The 26,341-nt window shown below is 42.1% G+C and overlaps 1 pseudogene across 1 annotated transcript in view; it reads right to left on the minus strand.

The window, feature by feature from the left end:
• Positions 1-6,760: 6,760 nt before the first annotated feature.
• LOC144321316 (immunoglobulin heavy variable 3-74 pseudogene) overlaps positions 6,761-26,341 on the minus strand; it is a 117,595-nt pseudogene continuing 98,014 nt past the window's right edge. Inside the window, exons 2-3 of the transcript XR_013387021.1 lie at positions 17,962-18,269; positions 6,761-6,874 (exon numbers count right to left, since the gene is read on the minus strand). The product of XR_013387021.1 is annotated as an immunoglobulin heavy variable 3-74 pseudogene (transcript). The remainder of the gene's footprint in view (positions 6,875-17,961; positions 18,270-26,341) is intronic.

Genomic DNA, 26,341 nt, shown 5'->3' on the forward strand with positions numbered 1-26,341 from the left:
TGGAGATGGGTAAACATTATGTCTGAGTGCAGGCGTTGTGATTTGTGTTTCCATAAACTGAACCCTGTTTGGTCCTGTGACTTCTACCTGACACCAGCAAGCAGAAAGTAAGAGACCATGAGACCCTTGCTCGGAGGACCATGCCAGGTCCACACGACAGGAATCCCTCTTATTGACGTTTAGAGACTCATTCATGTGCCTGAGATAAACCAGCTTAGACACAAGCAGGGTCAACATGGGTTCAGTTGTAAACTGAGGACAGAAAGGGCTTGATGGCTCTCCTGTGAGGGCTCCCTGAAGTGCAAACATTCAACTCCAGGCTAGAGGTAGGAGGCCATGTTCAGAACAGCTCTCTGATGCAGCCAGGAAGAGAGTCATAAAATCCCCAAAACAGGCCTCAACAAGGTAGGGTGTGAACATCTAAAGAGGAAACTAAACCAATAGCAAATGATAACAATCCATTGCCAACTGCACTGTGAATTTACAGATTCATACAAGCCCATCTCAGGTCCAGGTCTGCACACTGCCAGAGGAAATGTGTGCTCCATCCCTTGCTCCATCCTCTCCCATTATGTTCTGAGTGTGCGTGTTTGGAGACAGCTGGTATCTGTATAAATATTAGTGAAATTGTCAAAGCCAACTACTGCCATGCTTCTGGGCCTTTGGAGCTGCTCCACTGCCTTGCTGACAATGAGTAGACTAACCTTCCCTGAAACAGCTTCACCGTCATGTAAGTTCACATGTAGACTATGGATTAGGATGGTAGGGCTGTTAGATATTGACATGACCAGGTCATGTTACCTGGGTTTGCCTATCCCATGACAAAAATGATTGCATTTAAATACAATGAGAAAGAGTAAATAAGTCACGTAGGTCCCTTGAGGGGTTTCATTGAGGAAATCCTAAAGGGAATCTGAACTCATGCCCAGAGGGAGAGTCACTGATGCAGGTGGGTTTGAAATGAGGACACAGGGCACCTCATGTTCGCAAGTGACAAGGCACATATGTCACAACCATCACTACAACACAACCCTGTAAGTTGATGGAGAGACACAAATCCCACTGGGTCATCACATCCTCATCTTCTGGAAACGTTGTAAAAGAACATCCTTATACTGTAGATACAAAGTGTCTGAGTATCTCTCACTCTCTTGTATCATTATTCTCCTTCTGGGTGTCCACTGTGACTTTTGTAGATACCTATGGCTTACAACAGGTTAGTCCTAGTTCCAGGTGAAAAATGCACCCTTCACTGGATAAGGGAGGCTAACGGATACTTTTCAAAACAAATACAGCAGAGCGATGCCAGAGCATCAATGTGTCCCTAATATCTCTGTGTGTGCCATAAAAATCTTAGGATTATATGTTCATACTCTGCGAAAAAATGTTCAGGATGATTTGATAAGAATTGCTTTGAATATGTAGAAGGATCTGGGCAGCATAGAAATTTTCCTCAATAGTTATTTTTCATTTTGTCTTAAATATTTTTTATTTTTTCACGAGAGTCCCAGACAGATGTAGAGACATAGGCAGAGGGAGAAGCAGGCTCCCTTCCAAAAGCCTGATACAGGACACCATCCCAGGACCCCAGGATCACAACCTGAGCCAATTGCAGGCACTCAAACTCTGAGCAACACAGGTGCCCTGACAATATTCATTGTTCTAATCCATAAGCACGGAAGTTTTTCCACCTCTTTGCATCTTCTTCAATTCCTTTCCTAAGTCGCCAAATAGAAACATTTTGGCCAAAAAAAGAATCCTACAGCTGTTGGGCAAAACCATATTTGCAGAAAAGCTCTATTATAAAGTCTTTGTCATCAAGATAGCCTGGTACTGGCAAAAACAACACATAGATCAATGGAAAAGAGCAGAGAAAGCAGAAATGGACCCTCAACTCTATGGGCAACTACTCCTCAAGAAGCAAGAAAAAATATCTAATGAAAAAATGTCTCTTCAATAAATGGATCTGAAAAAAATTGTACATCCACCTGCATAAGAATGAATGTGGACCATTCAGCTACACCAAACAGAAACATAATCTCAAAATGGATGAAGTACCAAAATCTGGGACACTAATCCATCAAACTCCTAGAGGAGAATTCAGGTAGCAATTTTTTGTCCTTAGCTGCAGCGACTGCTACCAAGGCACCTCTCAAAAGGCAGGGGAAACAAAAGGGAAACATAGGGAAAGTAAACTATCAGGACTTCTTCAAGGTAGAATCTGTACAACAATGAACAGGTGACAAAATGAAAGGCAACATACAGAATAAGACAAGATATTTCCTTAACAAAGTCAGCACCCAACAAAGCAAACAATCCAGTGAAGAAATGGAGAGAAGTCACAAACAGCCATTTCTCCAAAGAAGACTTACACATGGCCAACAGGCAGATGAGAAAAGTGATCCACATGACTTGTCATCAGGGAAATACAAATGAAAACCACACTAATATCCCACTTATACAACTCAGAATGGATAAAGTAACAAGGCCAGGAAACAATTAATATAAGCGAGGATTTTGAGGAAGTGGAACTTTCTCTTTCACATTTGGTGGGAATGCAGGCTTGTTCAGCCACTCCAGAAAATAGAAAGGAATGTCCTGAAACAGTGAGAATAGAGCCACCCTATGATGCAGCCACTACACTACAGGGTATTTACCACAAATACGTAAATTTAATGAAATGAAGGGACCCCTGCACCCCAATGTTCACAGCAGCAATGTCCACAATAGTCAAACCGTGGGAGGAATCATGAAGCCCCTCTACAGAAAAGTGGATAAAGAAACTGCGGAAGGAGCTTCAGTGTCCATCAACAGATGAATGAATAAAGGAGATATGGTCTATATATACACTGGGACATTACTCAGCCATTAGAAACGATGAATACCCATCATTTACTTCAACGTGGATGGACGTGAAGGGTATTATGCTGAGTGAAATAAGTGATGCAGAGAAGGACAAACATTTTATGATTTCACTCATAAAAAGAACATAAGAAATAGTGCAAGGGAATAAAGGGGAAAGGAGATAGAATGAGTTGGAATGATCAGAGACAGTGATGGTACATGAGAAATTCCTAAATATGTGGGAAAAAACAATGAGAGTGGAAGGGGAGATGGTCGGGGAGTTGGGGTGCCTGGATGACAGGAGCTGAGGGGAGCAATTGTCACAATGAGTACTGTCTATTATAATATATGTTGGCAAACGGACTCCAATAAAAAATATACTCAAAATGTGGTTTATATATACAATGGGATATTACACAGCTGTCAGAAATGATGAATAACGTGAAATAACATTTCCTTCAACATGGGTGGCACTTGAGGTATTATGTTGAGAGAAATTAATCACAAAAAGGCAATGATATGGTGTCATTCATATGTGTAATATAGGAAATATTGAAAGAGACCATAAAGGAAGGAATGAAAATTAGTGGGGTAATATTAGAGGGAGACAAATCATGAGAGACCCTTAACTCTGGGGAAGAAACTCTGAGGGACGCTGGAAGGGAGGGGGTGGGCAATGGGGAACTGGGTGATTGGAGTTAAGGAGGGCACGTGATGTGATGAGCACTGAATGTGTATTAAATATTAGTAAATTCAATTTAAACAAAGAAAAAATTACTTTAGCCTGTTCCAACTCCTGGAATATTGTACATGGACTGGATTGAGCAAACCACAGACACTCATTCTCACATATCTGGAATCTGAGACATCTGATGTCCAGGTGCAGGCACATCTGGTGTCTGGAGAGCACCCAGGTCCTAGCCCGTCCTTTCCCCATCACCTCACATGGGGCCAGAATACAGGGATATTTCCCAGTCCTGGTGTATAAGGGCCCTGGACCTATCATGAGGCTGCACCTCCTGACCTAAGTGCGCCCCTAGGGCCCCACCTCCTCCCCAAATCCCATGGAGGAGGATCCTGTCCCCACCACTGACCCACCACACACACCTGAAGCTAGTGGCCTCCCTGGCACCATCCAGGCATTTATGACATGATGAGAGGCTTGCCTGTCCCTCATCAGACATAAAGGTGAAGGTATTTAAAGCTTATTCTCTCATGATTGTGTGTGTGTGTGAGTGACCTCAGAGTCCACCTCCCTACCATGTCATGCTGGGAATTTTTCTCACTCCCAGGCCGTTTTTAACATTTTTTGTAGAATGTCTCTTTTCACTTGTCTTGAATGGAGATTACTGAATACCGTGATGTGCAAGAGAAGAGTTATCTTGGGGTCCTGGGATCCAAAGGGAGTGCCAATACGACTCATGAAAATGTTCAGATGACGTGAATGTAGTAATTTGTAATTTTTTTTTAGTAATTTGTAATTGATTAATATTTCAGGTCAGGAAAAGTTAAGTACAAGTAAGTGCGAGTGCTATAGTTGAAATCTAAGTCTCTAGGAAAGAGACTGAAGAGGTAAACACACAATCAAGTGTTCAGAGAGACTCCCTGGGGGAAACTGTTTCTGAGTGGAAGCCCAGACTCCGACAGGAAACCTACCCAGAACCTCCATCTACACCTGCTCATGGGCCTTCAAGACAAAAGTGGTGAGGAGTGTGCACCCCCTGGTGGTCCCGATCCCCTTCTACAGGGAGGTTTGTGTCTGGACTCACACTGAGGTCCCCTCACTTTGTCACCTGCACAGTAATACACCGCTGTGTCCTGAGCTCTCAGGCTGTTCATCTGCAGATACAGCGTGTTCTTGGCATTGTCTCTGGAGATGGTGAATCAGCCCTTCACAGCATCTGTGTACCTTGTGCTACTTCCACCACTGTTACTGTATGCGACTCACTGCAGCCCCTTCCCTGGAGCCTGGCGGACCCATCACATGCAGTAGATACTGAAGGTGAATCCAGAGGACACATAGGAGAGTCTCAGGGACCCTTCAGACTTCACCAGGTCTTCCCCAGACTCCACCAGCTGCACCTCACCCTGGACACCTGTAGACACAAGACATCCTTGTCAGGAAACTGTCCCACATCCCCTGTTTCTCTCACTCAGCTCCACTCACAGACTCAAGTTCCCTTGCTCTCCATGAATTACCTTATAAAAGGTAATTTACTTTCTACAAGGAAACCCCAGCTGAGCACAGACTCCATGGTGGTTTGTCTGTGTTGTGTCATGAGCACTGAATCGTGTCACCTGGGGATCCAGGGCCTGGGGCTCCTCTCCAGCTTTAGGGTCAGGGCTTGGCTGGTTTAATCAGTGTAGGGACAGCCTTATTTGTGTTTCCTCTGACTAAATAGTCAGCTCCAGTCTTAGATTCATTTCTTTATAAGTTATATACAAGCATTACTTCACAATGGTAGATCACATTCTTTTGGTGGCACAGTGGATTTATGATGTTCTTCCATCAATATATTTATCTTAGCATTTCTGTGCCTTTTGAATGTCTCCATTAATATAGTTCATTTTTAAAGAGCATTTTTTCTTCTTAAATAAGTGTGATCATAAATATTTTTTAAATACCAGTGTAAAGGGGAATGTATTGTATATTTTATACAAAAATTTGTTGTTAGTATGTAGCAATTAACTTTATAGTCTATTTTGATTTGATATCCTGAATTTTCCCTGAGTTTATTACTTACTTTTAAGTTTTTTTTTGAATGATTTTCCTCGTTGACCATGTATGTGTAAACAAATTATTTATTCCTGTTGAATGAATTTAAAATCTTTTATTTTATTATTGCCTCATTTCTACGGTAATGTTTGATTTGGGGGCATTGATGTTTTCTGACTCATTGAGATACTTCATCAACTTTGAGTCCATTGTTGTGAATGATGTAAGAAAAGTGTCCCCTTTCATTCTTCTGCATGTGGGTCTCCAATATTCCCAGTGCCATTTGTTGAAGAGACTTTCTTTTTATCCATTGGATATGCTTTCCTGCTTTGTCAGGATTTATGTCCACAGACTTCAGGTTCCATTTCTGGGATCTCAAACTTTTCTATTTATCTATACGTCTGTATTTATGTCAGTGCCATAGTGTCCTGATGATCACAACGATGTAATTTACCTCAACAACCAGAATCAGGATATCTACAGCATTGCTTTACTTTTTCAGGATTGCTTTGGCTATTTGAGGTCTTTGTGGTTCCCTAAAAATTATGTGATTGTTTTCTCTAGCTCTTTGAAAAATTCTGGTGATATTTTAATACGGATGGCTTTGAATGTGTCACTTGCTTTTGGTAGCATAGATATTTTATCAATATTCATTCTACTAATATATGAGAATAAATATGTTCTATCTACTTGTATATTCCTTACTGTCTTTCATAAGTTTTCTGGAATGTTTATACCATACACCCATTGCTCTTTGGTTATGATTTTTCCTTATCTTTTGATGATTTCTGGTGCACTTATAAATTGCATCCAGTCCTTGATTTTCTTTTTGCTGCAGAGCAGATTTCTTTCATAGAAATCATAGGTTTATTTTTCTTTTTTTTTCTACAGTTTCACTGACCCTTCTGAGCCTACTCGGATTATGTTGTTCTTTGCTATTGAGTTTAATAAGTTCTTTATAGATCTTGGATACTAGCCCTTTATCTGATAGATCATTTGCAAATATCTGCTACCATCCTGTAGGTTGTCTTTTCATTTTGTTGACTGTTTCTTTTGATGTGCAGAAGTTTTATCTTGATGGAGTCCCAAAAATTCAAGTTTGGTTTTGTTTCTCTTGCCTTCATAGATGAATCATGCAAGAAGTTGCTGCAGCCAAGTTCAAAAAGGGTGTGAAAAATAAAAATACATGTTATTTTGCTATCAATCTTCATCAGTGTCCTGCCTCATGTGATAGGACATAGGGTCCAGCAGCATGGGTATTGAATCTGTGTAGGAGGAACAGTGAGCCTTTTTGTGGGACCTCATGTCCATGTTCTAGAGATATGTGCACGATGTTTACACTCTGTTAACAATCGTCCATGGATATCTTGATGTGAACAGTCATATTTGAGACACAGGTGTCCACATGTCTACACATCCATCTTCACCAGCCCATGACTGAGCAGTGGGCCCGTGCAGGTGGAGTGGGGGGAAACATGGGGAGAAGTAGCCTGGCAATATGTTTTACCCTCATCTTCACTCTGCTAATGCACTGGTTATGCTCCCATTTTAATCAGGTCCTGGAGAAGAACTGTATTGCTCCATTGTTCCCTTTGTGGATGGCATTTGATGTGTCCCAGAGCTTTACCAGGAAACAAGGGTTTTGAGAGACATACTGGATTGTATGATTGTGATTTAATGTTCATTGATTGAAATTTTGCTTAAATTCTTTAATTTCTTCATTGACTCATTTCTTCTTCAATAAGATGTCCTTTTATGTACATTTATTCATTTGTTATATATTTTTTATTGAAGGTTGATTTCCAACATATAGCCTAGCACCCCAGACTCATCTGGTCGAGTGTTCCCCTCAGTGCCCTTCACCCAGTCACCCCATACCCCCATCCACTTCTCTTCCCACTACCTCTTATTCGTTTCCCAGATTTAGAAGTCCCTCATATTTTGTCACCCTCTCTAATTTTTTCCACTTATTTTCCCTCATTTCCTCTATAATTCTTTACAACATTTTTTATATTACCTGAACGAATGAGACCATATAATGTTTGTCCTCCAATTGACCTACATCACTCAACATAATACCCTCCAGTTCACTCACGTTGAACCAATTGGTGGGTATTCCTCCGCTGTGGTGGCTGAGGAATATGCCTTTGTAAATATAGAATACATCTTCTTTACCCATTTATCTTTCGATGAACACCAGGGCTCCTTCCACAGGTTGGTTATTCTGAACATTGCTGCTATAGGCATGGGAGCGCAGGTGTTCCGGCATTTCACGGCATCTATATCTTTGAGAAAAATCCCCAGCAGTGCAATTGCTGGGTCGTAAGACAGTTCTATTTTTAACTCTTTGAGGAACCTCCACACAGTTTTCCAGAGTGATGGCACCAGTTCACATTCCCACCAACAATGCAAGAGGGTTCCCTTTCTCCACATCCACTTCAGCATTTGTTCTTTCATATCTTCTTAATTTTCCCTATTCTCACTGGTGTGAGGTAGTATCACATTGTCATTTAGGGGCCTTCCATGTTTTTATTGGTTTTGACTTGTTTCATAGCATATTGGTCTGAACCTATTCATGAAGTGAATTCAACCATTCTGTACCACTTGACACATGAGTTGTGACCATGTGTATGACCAATTCTGGAGTATTTTCAACGTACAATAAAGAAAAACGTGTACTCTCCTTTGGGAAAAATGCCCTGATATATTTGTGAAGTATGTCTCATCCAGCATGTCTCTCAAATCCCTTGTTTCTTGTTGAGCTTCTGCTTAGATGATTCTCACTGATATCAGGGGACATTGAAGTCCCCACTGTAAAGGTAATAGTAGGCATGAGTGTCATTAAGTTTAGGGTTAATTGGTTTGTGCACATGTCTTCTCTGAAGTTAGCAGTGTGAATATTTTGAAAAGGTAGATCTTCTGTTGGATAAACAATTTTTATGAGATAGTATCTTTCTTCATCCTTTATTATAGGCTTTGTTTTAAATTCTAGATCAGCTCCTATAAGCATTGCACCTCTTCCTTCCTCTTGACGTCCATTGACATGATTAGTGGGAGAATAACCCCTCACTTTCAATCTGGATGTGTCTTTTTATTGAAAAAGAGAGTCTGCTGGAACTCCTGGGTGGCTCAGCTGGTCAGCACCTGCCTTTGACCCAGGGTATGATCCTGTAGACACAGTATCAAGTCCCACATCAGGCTCCCTGCATGGAGCCTGCTCCTCTCTCTGCCTTTGTCTTTGCCTTTCTATGTCTCTCATGAATAAATAAATTAAATCTTTCAAAAAAAAGAAAGAAAAAGAGTCTTTGCTATGATTTTCTCCAATATACATTCTGTCCTTCTCTCTCTTCCTTCCCTTCATGGGTCCTAAATATTTTAATTTACTTTGAACTAATGGCACTAGTGATTTTTCAAGCCTTTCATGGTCCATTATTTGTGTGTCTCTACTTTCCACACCTTCATTCCTTTCTATCACCTTGTCTTCGATGTCACCTATGCTCCATTCGACCTCATTTACCATGGCTGTTACAGCATCTAGTTTAGACTCTATCTCACATTGATCACTTTTAATTTACAACTGAATTGGTTCATTTCTATGCTAAGTTATAATGTAGTGTGTTTTAGCTTTCCTGAAATGCAACTAGTAACTTTTAAATTAATATCCTGTATTTGAGCTCTTATTTTTTACTTTATCCTTCTTAATTAGATCTATGGCAGAGAGTATTACCTCTGGTTCTTTCCTTTGTTGTGAATGGCATATGCTCGAGGAAATGTATTACTGAGTATTTACCCCAAGCACACAGATGTAGTGATGCAAAGGGCACCTGAACCCCAGGGTTCATAGCAGCAAAGTACACAATAGCCAAACTGTGGAGGGAGACATGATGTCCACAACAGAAGAATTGATAAATATCACGTGGAATATATACAATGGGATATTACTCTGCCATCAGAAATATCAAATACCTACCATTTACAGTGACCTTGATGGAACTGGAGGGTATTTTGCTGAGTAAAATAAGTCAATCAGAGGACAATTATCATATCATTTCTGTCTAACGTGGAATATAAGTAACATTTTAAGGTAACATTGACTAACGCTGGGAAGCCTGGGAATCATTAGAGAGGGAGACAGAACACAAGAAACTATTAACTAGAGGAAACAGAATGAGGTATAATGCTGGGGAGGTTAGCGGGTCTATTGGGTCATTGTGTGATTCACATTAAAGAGGGCAAATGATGTCATCAATACTGTTACAAGCACCTGATGGATTATTTAACATCAGAAAAGAAGTATGTAGTATAAGTTGGCTAATTCAATGTAACAAAAAAACAAAGCTATTGTATTTAAAAATATTATTGTATCAAAGAAGATGTGGTCTTTGTATACAATGGAATATTACTCAGCCATTAGAAATGATAAATACTGGGATCCCTGGGTGGCGCAGCGGTTTGGCGCCTGCCTTTGGCCCAGGGCGCGATCCTGGAAACCCGGGATCGAATCCCACGTCAGCCTCCCGGTGCATGGAGCCTGCTTCTCCCTCTGCCTATGTCTCTGCCTCTCTCTCTTTCTCTCTGTAGGACTATCATAAATAAATACAAAATTAAAAATAAAATAAAAATAAAAAAAGAAATGACAAATACCCACCTTTTGCTTTGACGTGGATAGACCTGGAGGGTATTATGCTGATTTTAAAAAGTCAATCGAAAAAGAAAAAACATATGGTCTCATTCATTTGAGGAATATAAAAATTAGTGAAAGGGAATAAAGGGAAAGGAGAGAAGATGAGTGAAAATTTCTGTCAGGGTGACACAACATGAGAGAAACCTAACTCTGGGAAATGAACAAAGGGTAGTGGAAGGAGAGGTGGGTGGAGTGTTGGGGTGACTGGGTGATGGGTACGGAGGGGAGCACTTGGTGGGATGAGCACTGGGTGTTATTCTGTATGTTGGCAAATTGAGCATCAATAAAAAATAAATTTATTATTAAAAATGATGTATTTTGATGAAAGGTATTTTTGATAACAAATGTGGCAGGAAATTCAGTTTCAATTATTTTCTATCTATGCCTTTAATCAAGCTTAATTTTGAATTTCTCTGATCATTCCCCCTGACCCTATGGGCTATGTGCAGGACTTGTCTTCTGTCTCCAAATCTAACACATTGCAACTTTGAATGGATCACATGCATCAGGAAGACTGCCAGCAGAGCCCACCAACCAAAAGACGTCTGTGTCCACTTCACAAAGACACGGAGTCTTGCCTATAATATTCCTGCAATTCTAAATTTAGAATTTAGCTGAATTTCAGAGGGTTTCAGGTAATGCAGTTCTATTTGTAAGTCTCTAACACCTCAGTCACTGTGTTTCACTGCAGTTAACTCTGTGATCTTCTGTAATCACTTTGATGAGCTTACCTGATGCAGAATGAGCTCATTTAAGCAGAGATTGGGATATGATAAACTCGTGTCAGAATGAACATTTTCCATTGTATACCCTATATTTCTATTTTGCTTATCCCTCTTAAACTAACAGTATGGTGCTGCTTGGCAACTGTAAATTTTTCATGAATTCTTTTTACATTCTCTTAGATGGAATACATACTATATTCCATCTAAGAGAAGAAAACTATCTACCATGAACCTCTTCTACGGAATTATCAGGTATTTTTGATAACAAATGCAGCAGGAAATTTCCGTTTCAAACCAATTTCAATTTGCTCTTCTGATCAACCGTAATTTTGGTTTTCTTAGATCAGTCCCCCTGACCCTGTGGGCTACATACAGGACTTCTCTTCTGTTTCCAAATCTAGCCCATTCCATCTTTGTTTTTTTAATGTTTTATATATTCATGAGAGACCCACACACACACACACACAGAGAGAGAGATGCAGAGACACAGGCAGAGTGAGAAGCAGGCTCCATGCACAGAGCCTGATGTGGGACTCGATCCCTGATCTCCAGGATCAGGCCCTGGGCTGAAGGCGGCACTAAACTGCTATGCACCCAGGTACCCCCCTTTCCATCTTTGAATGGATCATATGCATCAGGAAGACTGCAATCAGAGCCCACCACCCAAATGGCACCTGTGTCACCTGCACGGAGACATGGAGTCCTGCCAATAATATTCCTGCAATTCTGGTCCTTTGGGAGCATCTGTGCCCTCCTTGAAGCCCCAGTCTCACTGCTAGGTCGTGCATTGCTCCTTATCTCACTTGTTGGATGACTTTATATGCATGGACCACATATGTCTATAATTACTTCCTGAAACATAATTAATATTAGTACAATACTCAGTAGGTTTGTACAAACAAAAATGTGTCCTTAGGATCCAGAATCAGAGTAGGGGTGAAAATAAGTTTACGATACTCTGAAACAAAACACCAGGGTCCAAAGTTCACCTCCAACATATAAATCAGAAAAAATTAACCACACCATCTTTAGTATAAGAAAATATGGGAGAGAGAAGTTAACATGTCAGAAGGTTTAGGGGACTCAGGCCTTGTCAAATCCCTGAAACAGCTGGATGGTTATTGAGTCATTTTGAACATCCATGAAATCAATCAGAGTTGAAAAAGCAACAACAGAAGGACTCCTAATAGAATACTGAGCAGGTTTTGGAGTGCTGGAGCTGTGCGGTGTTGACATTGGGGAGATACAATTTTAGGGATGACAGCAGGAGGGGGGTTGCTTACAGAAGCTACTGTCAAGAATATTAAGGACAAGAGAGGAATGTATGAACTTGTATAATTCTACTCCTGCGGGGGATGGACCTGGCATGATGGTGCTCAAATGGAAAAATAGGGAAATTTCTGGATCTAAGGACCCCCTGAGTGCCAAGAAGAAAAAGTGGCACAATGTAATGCATGGTTAAGAAGGACTGGAACCTATAGACGTGTGAGCACTGGGTCTGAGTGCAGGCGTTGTGCTTTGTTTCCATAAACTGAACACTGTGTGGTCCTGTGACATCTATTCTGAAACCAGCAGGCAGAAACTAGACGCTCACTCGTGACAAGCCCTCAGAGGACGACCCCAGTTCCATGCTACAGAGCCTTTATATTGTCGTTTAGAGATCCATTCATGTGTCTGAGATACACCAGCCCAGACACAGGTATGGTGAACACATGATTCAGATGTCAACAGAGGACAGAAAGGGCTTGATGGCTCTCGTATGAGGGCTCCCTGAAGACTCCGGGGTGCAAACATTCAATCCCAGGCTAGAGGTAGGAGATCATGTTCATAACGGCTCTCCAATGCAGCCAGGAAGAGTCACAACACCCCAAGACAGGCTTCAACAAGGTGGGGTGTGAGCATCTAGAGAGGAAACAACACCAACAGCAAATGATAACAATCCATTTCCAATTTCACTGTGCATTTAGACATCCATGTAAGCCCAGCTCAGGTACAAGGCTGTACACTGCAAGAGGAACTGTGTGCTCCATCCCTTGCTCCATCATCTCACATCTATTTTCTGAGTGTTCATGTCTGGGGACAGCTGCTATTTGTATAAATGTTGATGAAATAATCACAACCAACCTATTCTCTGTTTCTGAGCATTCAGAGCTGCTCCCCTGCATTGCTGACTATGAGTGGACTTACCTTCCCTGAAATAGCTTCACTGTCATATAAGTTCACACGTAGACTATGGAATAGGATGGTAGAGCTGTTAGATATTGACATAACCAGGTCATGTTACCTGGTTGTTGCAAATTCCATGACAAAAATGATTGCATTTAAATAAAATGATAAAGGCCAAATAAGTCGTGTAGGACCCTTGAGGGGTTCCATTGATGAAATCCTAAATGGAAACTGATCTCATGGCCAGAGGCGGAGTCACAGATGCAGGTGGGTTGAAATGAGGACACGGGGCACCAAATGTTCATCCAGTGACAAGGGACACACCTAAAGGCCATCAGTACAACACAACCCTGTAAAGTGATGGTGAGAGACAAATCCCACTGGGTCGTCACATCCTCATCTTCTGGAAACGTTATAACAGAACATCCTTAAACTGAACTTCCAAAGTGTCTGAGTATCTCTAGCTTTCTTGTATCATTGTTCTCCTGCTCAGTGTGTCCACTGTGACTTTTTGACAGATATCTATGGTTTGCAAAAGATTAGTCCTAGTTCCAGGTGAGAAATGCACCCTTCACTGGATGAGGGTGGTTACATGATACTTCTCACAACAAATACAGCAGGGCCATGACAGTGCATCCATGTGTCCCTAATTTCTCTGTGTGTGCCATAAAAATCTTAGGATTATATGTTCATACTCTGTGAAATATGTCCGGGATGTTTTCACAAGGATTGCTTTGCAGATGAAGAAGGTTCTGGGCAACATAGAGATTTTCACAGAATTTATTTTTGTTTTTTTAAAGATTTTATTTATTCATTAATGATAGAGAGAGAGAGGGAGGCAGATACACAGTCTGAGGGAGAAGCAGGACCATGCCGGGAGCCCGACGTGGGACACAATCCCGGGACTCCAGGATCGCACCCTGGGTCAAAGGGAGGCACTAAACCGCTGAGCCACCCAGGGATCCCCAATATTTTTGTTTTTGTTTTAAAGATTTATTTATTTATTCAGGACAGTCACAGAGGCAGAGGGAGAAACAGGCTCCCTTCCAAAAGCCTGATGCAGGACACCATCCCAGGACCCCAGGATCAAAACCCCAGCCAATTGCAGACACTCAACCTCTGAGCAACACAGGTGCCCTGACAATATTCGTTGTTTTAATCTGTAAGCACAGAATGTTTTCCATCTCTTGTGTTTTCTTCAATTTCTATCCTAAGTTGCCAAACAGGTAGAATCATTTTGGAAAACAACAACAACAACAACAGAAACAAAATTACAACTGGAGGGCCTAACAGTGTTTGCAGAGAAGCTCTATTATAAAGTCTTTATCATCAAGATAGCGTGGTACTGGCAAAAACAACACATAGGTCAATTGAACAGAGCAGAGGGCACAGAAAGGGACCCTCAGCTCTATGGGCAACTACTCCTGAAAAAGCAAGAAAAAAATATCTAATGAAAGAAAGACACATCAACAAATGGATCTGAAAAAAATTGTACAGCCACCTGCATAAGAATGAAAGTGGACCATTCTGCTACACAACACACAAGGATAATCTCAAAATAATGAAATACTGAAATCTGAGACAGGAATTCATCCAAATCCTAGAGGTGAATTCAGGTAGCATCTTTTTGTCCTCAGTTTCAGTGGCTCCTAGCAAGGCTCCTCTCAAAAGGCATAGGAAACAAAGGGAAAAATAAACTGTTGACTTCATCAAGATAGAATCTGTACAACAATACAACAGGTGACAAAACAAAAGGCAGCCTACAGAATAGGACAAGATATTTCCTTAACAAATTCAGCACCCAACATAACAATCAATCCAGTCAAGAAATGGGGAGAATACATGAAAAGGCTTTTCTCCAAAGAAGACCGACAAATGGCCAACAGGCAGAGGACAAAAATGATCCACATGACTTGTCATCAGGGAAATACAAATGAAAACCACACTAAGATCCCACTTAAACAATTCAGAATGGATAAAGTAAAAAGGCCATAAACAACAAATATAAAGGAGGATATTGAGAAAATGGAACCCTCTTTCATTCCTGGTGGGAATTAGGCTTGTAGAGCCTCTAAGAAAACATAATGGAATGTCCTGAGAACGTGAGAATAGAGCCACCCCAGGAGCCAGCCATTGCACTACAGGCTATTTACCCCAAAGACACAGATTTAGTGAAATGAAGGGACACTTGCATATCAATGTTCACAGCAGCAAAGTCCACAACAGCCAAACAGTGCAAGGAGCCTCAGTGTCTATTGACAGATGAATGGATAAAGAAGCTGTGGTCTATGTATACAATGGGATGTTACTCAGCCATTAGAAACGACGAATACCCACCAATTGCTTTGACGTGGATGGAACTGGAGGATATTATGCTGAGTGAAATAAGTCCATTGGAGAAGGAAAAACATTATATGGTCTCATTCTTGGGGAATATAAAAACAGTGAAAGGGATTATAGGAGAATGGAAAGAAAATGAGTGGAAATATCAGAGAGGGTGACACAAGTTGAGAGACCCCTAACTCTGGGAAAAGAACAAGGGGTAGTGGATGGGGAGGTGGGTGGGGGATGGGGGTCACTGGGTGACAGGCACTGAGGGGGGCACTTGATGGGATGAGCACTGGGTATTATGCTATATGTTGGCAAATCACACTCCAATAAACAATATACAAAAAATGATATGCTTTATATATACAATGGGATATTACATAGCCATCAGACATAAAGAATAACAAGAAACAATGTTTCTGTCAACATGGATGGAACTGGAGTCATTATTATGAGAGAAATAAATCAATAACAGAAAGGCAAAAAAAAAAAAGAAAGGCAATGATAGGGATCCCTTGGTGGCGCAGCGGTTTGGCGCCTGCCTTTGGCCCAGGGCGTGATCCTGGAGACACAGGATCGAATCCCACATCAGGCTCCCGGTGCATGGAGCCTGCTTTTCCCTCTGCCTGTGTCTCTGCCTCTCTCTCTCTCTCTCTCTCTCTCTCTCTCTGTGACTATCATAAATAATAAATAAAAATTTAAAAAAATGTAAAAGAAAAAGAAAGGCAATGATATGGTCTCATTGATATTGAAAGAGACCATAAGGGAAGGAGTGAAACTTAGTGGGGTAAGACTAGAGAGGAAGACAAATCATGAGACACACTTAACTATGGGGAAAAAATGAGGGTCACTGGAAGGGAAGAGGTGGGGAATGGGGTAACTGGGTGATGGGAGTTAAGGAGTTACGTGATGTGATGAACACTGAGGGTATAGTGCATGTTGGTAAATTCAATTTAAATAAAGAAAAAAATTACTTAAGCCCATGTCCCCTGTTGGAACATCATACATGAGCTGGGAAGATCGAGCAACAGACACTCATTCTCACAGATCTGGTGTCTGGGTCGTCTGAGGTCCAGGTGCAGGAAGCTGTGGTGTTTGGAGAGCGCCCACATCCTACCCCATCCTTTCCCAGTCACCTCACATGGAGCCAGGGTTCCGGGAGCTTTCCCAGTCCTGATGTATAAGTGCCTTGATCCCATCATGAGGCTGCATCTCCTAACCTTAGTGGGCCCTAAGGCTCCACCTCCTCCCCCCATCACATGGACATTAGGTTTCACCACAGGGATGGTAAAGGTCACAACCAGTTAGCTGACATAAGCACCTGAAGGATCCATGAGTTTTGCCCTGCAGGTCGAAGGTTCTTTAATCCAGCTCCTCACCCTTAGGATCATCACGGTCTAGTAGAAGCTTCTGGTCTCTGACAACACCAAGTACACATGACCTTCAGAACCAGATGGTTCCTTGGAAAAGGACAGCTTCCATCTGAGACCTGGGTAGGATCTTGGCCTATTTGTATTATTATTTAAAGTTTCGTGCTGCTTCCATATATTATTCATCTCCTTTCCATATGATTCAGACACTTGTCTACTGAGAATGACCATGTTTCTCTTTTGTCCTTCCAGTTTTACCCTGGTTTAGTGAAATTCCTCACACCATATCCAGTCTTTATTAACTGGTAGCTCCCAGAAATTCCTTCCTCATTCTTCTCCTCCACCCAAAGGAAAAGAAATCAAACAATAACCCAGGAGTTCCCTCTTTTGATGCAGTTGGGACACTAACTCCACACAAGCCCTTCATGGAGCAGGACTCCATCCCGAGCACTGGCCCACAACACACACCCAGAGCCAGTGTCATTCCCTGGCATCATACAGGCATTTGTGACATGATGAGAGGCCGGCCTGGCTCTCATCAGACATGAAGGTGAAGGTGATGAAAGTTTATACTCTCATTATTGTGCATGTGTGTGAATGACCTCTGAGTCCACTTGCCTACCATGTCATACTGGGAATCTCTCTCACTCCCAGGCTGTTATTAACATTTTTGTATTATGTCTCTTTTCTCTTGTGTTGATTGGGGATTCCTCTATACCAAGATGTGCAAAACAACATGTTAGCTTGGGGTCCTGTGATCCACAGTGAGTGCCACTAGGACTCATGAAAAGATTCAGATGATGTGAATGGAGTTATTTGTTATTGATTAAAATTTCGGTTCAGGAAAAGTTAAGTACAAGTAAGTGCAAGTGCTATCATTGAATTCTAAGTGCCTTAGAAAGAGACTGAATAGGTAAACACATAATCAAGTGTTGAGAGGGTCTCCCTGGGGGTAACTGCTCCTTGGATAGGAAGCCGTGACCCTGACAGGAAACCTGCCCAGAACCAGCCTCTGCACTTGCTTCTGGGACTTCAAGATAGAAGTGGTGAGGAGTGCGCACCCCCTGGTGGTTCTGATCCCCATCTACAGGGAGGTTTGTGTCTGGGTTCATAATGAAGTCCCCTCACTGTGTCTCCCCAGTAATACACAGCCGTGTCCTCAGCTCTCAGGCTGTTCATCTGCAGATACAGTGTGTTCTTGGCGTTGTCTCTGGAGATGGTGAATCGGCCTTTCACAGCGTCTGCGTACCTTCTGCTACTTCCATCATACCTAATCCACGAGACCCACTGCAGCCCCTTCCCTGTAGCCTGGCGGATCCAGCTCATTTCATTGCTACTGAAGGTGAATCCTGAGGCCACATAGGAGAGTCTCAGGGACCCCCCAGGCTTCACCAAGTCTCCCCCAGACTCCACCAGCTGCACTTCACCCTGGACACCTGCAGACACAAGACATCCTGATCAGGAAACTGTCCCACATCCCCAGTTTCTCTCACTCATCTCCTCTCACAGACTCAAGGTCTCTGGTTCTGTATGAATTACCTTTTAAAATAGTGACATGGGGGCAGCCCCGGTGGCTCAGCGGTTTAGTGCCGCCTTCGGCCCAGGGCGTGATCCTGGAGACCCGGGATCGAGTCCCACGTCGGGCTCCCGGTGTATGGAGCCTGCTTCTCCCTCTGCCTGTGTCTCTGCCTCTCTCTCTGGGTCTCTCATGAATAAATAAATAAAATCTTTTGAAAAAAAAAATAAAATAAAATAGTGACATGGAAAACCCAGCCGAGCACAGACTCCATGATGGTTTGTCTGTGTTGTGTCCTGATCACTGATTAGGGTCACCTGGGGATCCTGAAGCTGGGACTGTTCTCGCGGCCACAGGGTCAGGCCTGGGCTGGTTTAATCAGTGGAGGGAGGTCCCTATTTGCATGTCCTCTGACTATATAACTAGCTCCAGACTTAAATTCATGTATTTAAAAGCCAGGGATCCCTGGGTGGCTCAGCAGTTTAGCGCCTGCCTTTGGCCCAGGGCGCGATCCTGGAGACCCGGGATCGAATCCCACGTGGGGCTCCCGGTGCATGGAGCCTGCTTCTGCCTGTGTCTCTGCCTCTCTCTCTCTCTCTCTCTCTCTCTCTCTCTGTGACTATCATAAATAAATTAAAAAAAATAAAATTAAAAAAAAAAAGCCAGCACAAGTGTTGCACCACAATTCTATAGCAATTTGTGTAGATAGCCTTCTGACTATATGAAGTTCTAAGCACAGTTCCTTTTGAGTTTCTGCGTGTATTTCCAAAGACACGCATCAATATAGGACATTTTCGGGAGAAATTTCAATTTATTAGTAAAATTTAATCCTAAATATTTATTTTTGGTGCCAGTGTAAATCGGATTATTTTGTTATTTTGTATATTTAATTTGTTGTTATTTTGTAGGAATATATCTTTATTTTATTTGCTGATTTTATATACTGATTTTTTTTTCTGAGCTCATGAGTTATTTCTTCCAGTTTTTATGTAAGGTTTTTACTCATTGACTCAATTAAGATATTGTCATAGGAAAACTCATTATTTCCTTTCCAGGTTACCAAGTTTTCTTTTTTTTTTTAAGTAGTATTCTTGCTACGTTTTCTGGCAGGTCCTCCAGTCTGGGGCAGAAAGTGTTTTCCTCTTGTCTTCAGGATGCATTGTCTGTTCTAATCATGCAGTTGATATAAGGCAGACCTAGAGGAGACAATAAATTTCATATTGCATGTGGATGACCTACCTAATACAAAGTGAGAGTCGACAACTCAAATCAGGACAGGGTGTCTCTTCATGTCTCCCGCCCATTTCTGATTGTAGTTTTCACTTTGTGGTTGTTTAGTTTGGTAATTTATTTTTCGATTTTGGAAACCTGCTGTAATCTGGAGGTAGATTTGCAAATCTCTTCTCCCATTGTTTTTATTCTTTTGGAAGATGTTATTTGTTCATTCATGAGAGACAGAGAGAGAGAGAGATGCAGAGATGGGTAGAGGGAGAAGTGGGATCCCCACAGGGAGCCTTATGATGGTCTCAATCCTAGAGCTCTAGGACTCCCTGCGCCAAAGACAGATGCTGAAGCTACACAGGCATCCCTATCTTTGTAATTTGTTAGGTTGCCTTTTAATTATGTTGAGTGTTTCCACAGCTGTACGACAGCTCCTTCCTTGGTGTAGTCCATAGAGTTCATTTTTACTTTTGCTTCCCTTCCCTTTGGAGATTCGAGTATCAAGAACCTGTTTCATGCAGGGTGTCTAATATGGGACTCATTCTCAGGTTTCAAGGATCATGCCCTGGACAAAAAGGCAGTGTTAAAACGCTGAGCCACCTGGGCTGCCCTGATTTCTTTTTTGTTTCAACATTCTTTTGCCTTGTCAGAATCTTTTCTGTTTACTTACAAATTTTAGGCTTCTTCCATTCCCTAGAAAAATGTTGGTGGTGTTTTGATAGGGTTCATATTGAATGCATAGATTGCTGTTGGTGGCATAGACATTATATAAATATTTAATTTTCCAATCCATAAGAATAGACTGTTTTCCATATATTTCTGTCTTCTTTAAGGTCTTTCATATGTACTTTAGAATTTTTACTATAGGTCCTTTCCTCTTTGGTTAGGATTATTCCTCATTATCTGAAGTATGTTTTGTTTTTCAAATTTTATTTCTTAATTATTTTTCATTGCTGTGTGCTTTGCCAACATATAGTATAACACTCAGTGCTCATCAGGTCAAGTGATGCCTCAGTGCCCGTCACCCAGTCACCCCTACCCCCGGCGACTTCACTTACCACTACCCCTTCCCAGAGTTCCTTTCCCAGAGTTAGGAGTCTTCATAATCTCTCGCCTTTCTGATATTTCCCATTCATTTTATCTCCTTTCCCCTTTACTATTTTTCACTACTATTTATATTCCCTAAATGAATTAGACCATATGTTTGTTCTTCTGCAACTGACTTACTTCACTCAGCATAATACCCTCCAGTTCCTTTCACGTTGAAGCAAATGGTGGGTGTTCTTCATTTCTAATGGCTGAGTAATATTCCATTGTATATATAGACCACATCTTCATTATCCATTCATCTTTCGATGGACACCGAGGTTCCTTCCACACTTTGGCTACTATAGACCTAGCTGATATAAACATTGGGGTGTAGGTGTCATGGTCTTTCACTGCATCTGTATCTTTTTAGTAAATCCGAATAGTGCAATTGTTGGGTTGTAGGAAATCTCCAGGGGAAGTCGAGAGATTCATAGTATATACGACTAGACATTACATTAAAAATATTGAATTAGAAACGACATCCATTATTGGTGTCAGGTGGTGAAAGTCAGGGGAACAGCACAAGGTAAACATGAATCGTCAAGCTCTGACCTATTCCCTATAGAGGAATAGTAGCTTCAGATGAATGCCAGTAGACACTTTTTCATGCTTTCTGAGTATCCAATAGCCCCTAGTATTAACAGGCCTTTTCCATTAGTGCAGGAAGTCCCCAAACAGGGATGTCATATGATGATGGGTGTCTGGACAGGCTGAAAGTGAGGTGTGGCCATGGTTGAATTAGGAAAGACAGCTGTGGTTTCAATTTCAACCCCCATGTTACCACATTGGACTCATGATGGTTTTGGTTAATTAATATCTGCTCCCAGGTGCAGATAAAATGTATAAATCAAACATATTTAATCTCATTATCCCACATTCCAATGTCTATGAACTTTTGAGGTATAATTTCTGTCTTTCTAGCAACATTAAATGAAAATATCAAAATCATACAGACATTTTAAAAAAGATTTAACATATATATTATGGTAGAATTTCTGTGAGTTCTTAAAAATACCCATTCTTCCATTGACGTGATGAACTCTGGGTGATATGCTATATGTTGGCAAATTGATTCAAATAGAAAATATATAAAAATATATTTTAAAAATAGTGTCAAGGGAAACCCAGCTGAGCACAGACTCCATTTTTGTGTTGTGTTTTGTCCTGATCACTGAATAGGTCACCTATTGTTCCTGGGACTGGGGCTCCTCTCCCAGATGCAGGGTCAGGTCTGGGCTATTTTATTCTATAGAATGTTGCCCTTATATACATGTCATCTCAGTATATACTCAGCTTGGGATCATTTCTGTCAAGCTGTTGTGACCAGATAAGATATGACTGCCTTTGTATGTTCATATTTATTTGAAAATACTGTTTTTTTTATTATGTAATATTCCAGACTTCAAACTTTGTGTCCACGTGGTACTTTGTAATTGTATTTGTATATAACTCTTGGTTCGTAGGTGTCATGTTTCCCCATACAGTGATGTGAACATACCCCTTAAATTGTAGAGGGTTTCTAAGTGTCCTTGTGCACATTTTCAGGTGAGTCTAACCCCAGATTCTGGGCCTGTGCTCCTTTCCACAGGACTTCCCCTCTGAAACACCTGAATGACAGAGTGGCAGGGTTCCTTAGAATAGTGGACCCCACATGTATTGGGGATCCCATAATTTAGCAAAATTTATAATTTAGCTGAATTTCAGAGGGTTTCAGGTAATGCAGTTCTATCTGTAAATTTCTAATAACTCAGTCACTGTGTTCCACCGTGATTAACTCTGTGATCTTCTGTAATCACTTTGATGAGATTACCTGATGCAGAATGAGAAGATTCAAGTAGAGTTTGGGATATAATAAACTGGTCTCAGGAGGAATATTTACCATTGTATAGCCTATATTTCTATTTTTCTTATCCCTCCTAAACTAACAGTGTAGTGTTGCCTTTCCACAATAAGTTTTTCATGAATCTTTTTACATTCATCTAAGAGAAGAAAAATATCTACCATGAAGTCTTCTACGGATTTATCAGGTATTTTTCATAACAAATGCTGCAGGAAATTTCAGTTTCAATTCAATTTCAATTTGTGCGTCTGATCAACCGTAATTTTGGTTTTCTTAGATGAGTCCCCTTGGTCCTGCGGGCTACATACAGGACTTCTGTCTCAAAATCTAGCCCATTCCATCTTTGCTTTTTTAAAATATTTTATCTTTTTAATCATGAGAGACAGAGAGAGAGAGAGAGAGAGAGAAATGCAGGGACACAGGCAGAGGGAGAAGCAGGGTCCATGCATGGAGTCTGAGGTGGGACTCGATCCCTGATCTCCTGGATCAGGCACTGGGCTGAAGTCAGCGCTAAACCGCTGAGCCACCCGGGTACCCCCATTTCCATCTTTGAATGGATCATATGGATCAGGAAGACTGCAAGCAGATTGCACTACCCAAATTGCACCTGTGTCACCTACACAGAGAAATGGAGTACTGCCAATAATATTCCTGCATTCTAGTCCTTTGGGAGCATCTGTGTCTTCCTGGAAGCCCCTATCTCACTGCTAGGAGGTGCATGGCTCCTTTTTTTTAAAAAAATAGTAAATTTATTTTTTATTTGTGTTCAATTTGCCAACGTATACAGAACAACACCCAGTGCTCATCCCATCAAGTGTCCCCCTCAGTGCCTGTCACACATTCACATTGCCCAAATTGATTTAAGGAGAGCAGAACGACTCTGACAGCAAACTCCTGCAATGGAAACCATAAGAGGGGACACATGGACAATATCTCAGATACACATAAATGCAAAAATGCTGGCATTCTGAATCCAACGGGACATGGACGGATAGCACAGGACGACCTAGAGAAAATCATGCCTGGGATATAAGGATTCTTGGACATGCCCGGATCATAAATGGGGCCCCTGTATTAAGAGTGAAGGATTGGATGTACATGATTCTTTCCTGTGATTCCTAAAACCTCTTGAAAATGTCTAACATGCTTTGATCTTCAAAATATCTTAAGAGTCGAGGCACAAGAGCTTCCCTCCGTGAATTAGTCACATTTTATGAAAAACCCACAACAGCCACTGCATTCAAAAGTGAAAACCTGGAGGAGGGGCAAGATGGCAGAAGAGTAGGGTCCCAAATCACCTGTCCCCACCAGATTGCCTAGATAACCTTCAAATTATCCTGAAAATCTATGAATTCGGCCTGAGATTTAAAGAGAGAACAGCTGGAATGCTACAGTGAGAAGAGTTTGTTCTTCTATCAAGGTAGGAAGATGGGGAAAAAAGAAATAAAGAAACAAAAGGCCTCCAAGGGGGAGGGGCCCTGCGAGGAGCCGGGCTGAGGCTGGAGCGAGTGTCCCCAGGACAGGAAAGCTCCGTCTCAGAGAAGCAGGAGCTGCAACAACCTTCCTGGGCAGAAAGGCGCCCACAGGGAGTTAGAGCAGGACCCCAGGAGGGCGGGGATGCCCTCAGGCTCCCTGGAACACTAACAGACACCTGTGTCCTGGGAGAGTGCGCCGAGCTCCCTAAGGGCTGCAGTGGGCTTGGCAGGACTCGGAGCAGCTCGGCGGGGCTCAGGCGGCGGCTCCGCAGAAGGGGCTGCGGGGCGGGAACAGCTTGGAGGGGCTCTGGCAGAGGAAGAGGCTCCGTGCAGAGGGGGCTGCACGGCTCTGGGAGCAGCTTGGAGGGGCTTGGGCGGCGGCTCCACAGAGGCGGCTGCGTGGCCAGGAGCGTGAATCCAACAGCGCAGACCAGGAGCCCAGATTGCCAGGACACAGTCCAGGATCCAGCCTCCCCCCGGGACAAGCAGAGGCCTGGAGGGACCAGGACAGCAAGGACACTCCTGTCCCGAGCTGAGCAGATCACCGGCCCCACCCTGGAGCCTCCAGGCCCCTGAGACGAGGAGCTCTGGATTTCCTGTGGGAGCTGAATCCAGGGCTCTGGAGATGCAGCAGCCACTGGGGTTTTTCCTCCTACGGCCTCACGGGGTAAACAACCCCCACTGAACCCTGCACCAGGCAGGGGACAAAGCAGCTCCCCCAACTGCTAACACCTGAAAATCAGCACAACAGGCCCCTCCCCCAGAAGACCAGATAGAGGGACCAAGTTCCAGGGGAAGTCAAGGGACTTAAAGTATACAGAATCAGAAGATACTCCCCGTGTATTTTTTTCCTTTTTTTTCTTTTTGATTTCTGATTGCTTCCCCCACCCGTTTTTTTCAACTTTCTTTCTTTTTTCTTTCTTTTTCTTCTCTTTTTTCCTTTTTTTCTTCCTTTTTCCTTTTTTATTTTTCTCTTTTCTTCCCTTCTCTCTCTCTCTTTTTCTCCTTTTCCCAATACAACGTGTTTTTGGCCACTCTGCACTGAACAAAATGACTAGAAGGAAAACCTCACCTCAAGAGAAAGAATCAAGGATCCCTCGGTGGCGCAGCAGTTTGGCGCCTGCCTTTGGCCCAGGGTGCAGTCCTAGAGACCCGGGATCGAATCCCACGTCGGGCTCCCGGTGCATGGAGCCTGCTTCTCCCTCTGCCTGTGTCTCTGCCTCTCTCTCTCTCTCTCTCTCTCTCTCTCTGTGACTATCATAAATAAATTTAAAAAATTAAAAAAAAGAGAAAGAATCAGAAACAGTACTCTCTCCCACAGAGTTACAAAATCTGGATTACAATTCAATGTCAGAAAGCCAATTCAGAAGCACTATTATACAGCTACTGGTGGCTCTAGAAAAAAGCATAAAGGACTCAAGAGACTTCATGACTGCAGAATTTAGATCCAATTAAGCAGAAATTAAAAATCAATTGAATGAGATGCAATCCAAACTAGAAATGCTAACGACGAGGGTTAAACAGGTGGCAGAACGATTGAGTGACATAGAAGACAAGTTGATGGCAAAGAGGGAAACTGAGGAAAAAAGATACAGACAATTAAAATACCATGAGGTTAGATTAAGGGAAATAAACGACAGCCTGAGGAAGAAAAACCTACGTTTAATTGGGGTTCCCGAGGGCGCTGAAAGGGACAGAGGGACAGAATACGTATTTGAACAAATCATAGCTGAAAACTTTCCTAACCTGGGAAGGGAAACAAGCATTCAGATCCAGGAAATAGAGAGATCCCCCCTAAAATCAATAAAAAAAGTTCAACACCTCGACATCTAAGAGTTAAGCTTGCAAATTCCAACGATAAAGAGAAAATCCTTAAAGCAGCAAGAGACAAGAAATCTCTAACTTTCATGGGGAGGAATATTAGGGTAACAGCAGACCTCTCCACAGAGACCTGGCAGGCCAGAAAGGGCTGAGGGATATATTCAGGGTCCTAAATGAGAAGAACATGCAACCAAGAATACTTTATCCAGCAAGGCTCTCATTCAAAATGGAAGGAGAGATAAAGACCTTCCAAGACAGGCAGGAACTGAAAGAATCTGTGACCTCCAAACCAGCTCTGCAAGAATTTTAAGTGGGACTCTTAAAATCCCCCTTTAAGAAGAACTTCAGTGCAACAATCCACAAAAACAAGGACTGAATAGATATCATCATGACACTAAACTCATATCTTTCAATAGTAACTCTGAACGTGAACGGGTTTAATGACCCCATCAAAAGACGCAGGGTTTCAGACTGGATAAAAAAGCAGGACCCATCCATTTGCTGTCTACAGGAGACTCATTTTAGACAGAAGGACAACTACAACCT

This window comes from Canis aureus, chromosome 9, assembly GCF_053574225.1.
Source record: "Canis aureus isolate CA01 chromosome 9, VMU_Caureus_v.1.0, whole genome shotgun sequence".
NCBI classification, from domain to species: Eukaryota; Metazoa; Chordata; class Mammalia; order Carnivora; family Canidae; genus Canis; species Canis aureus.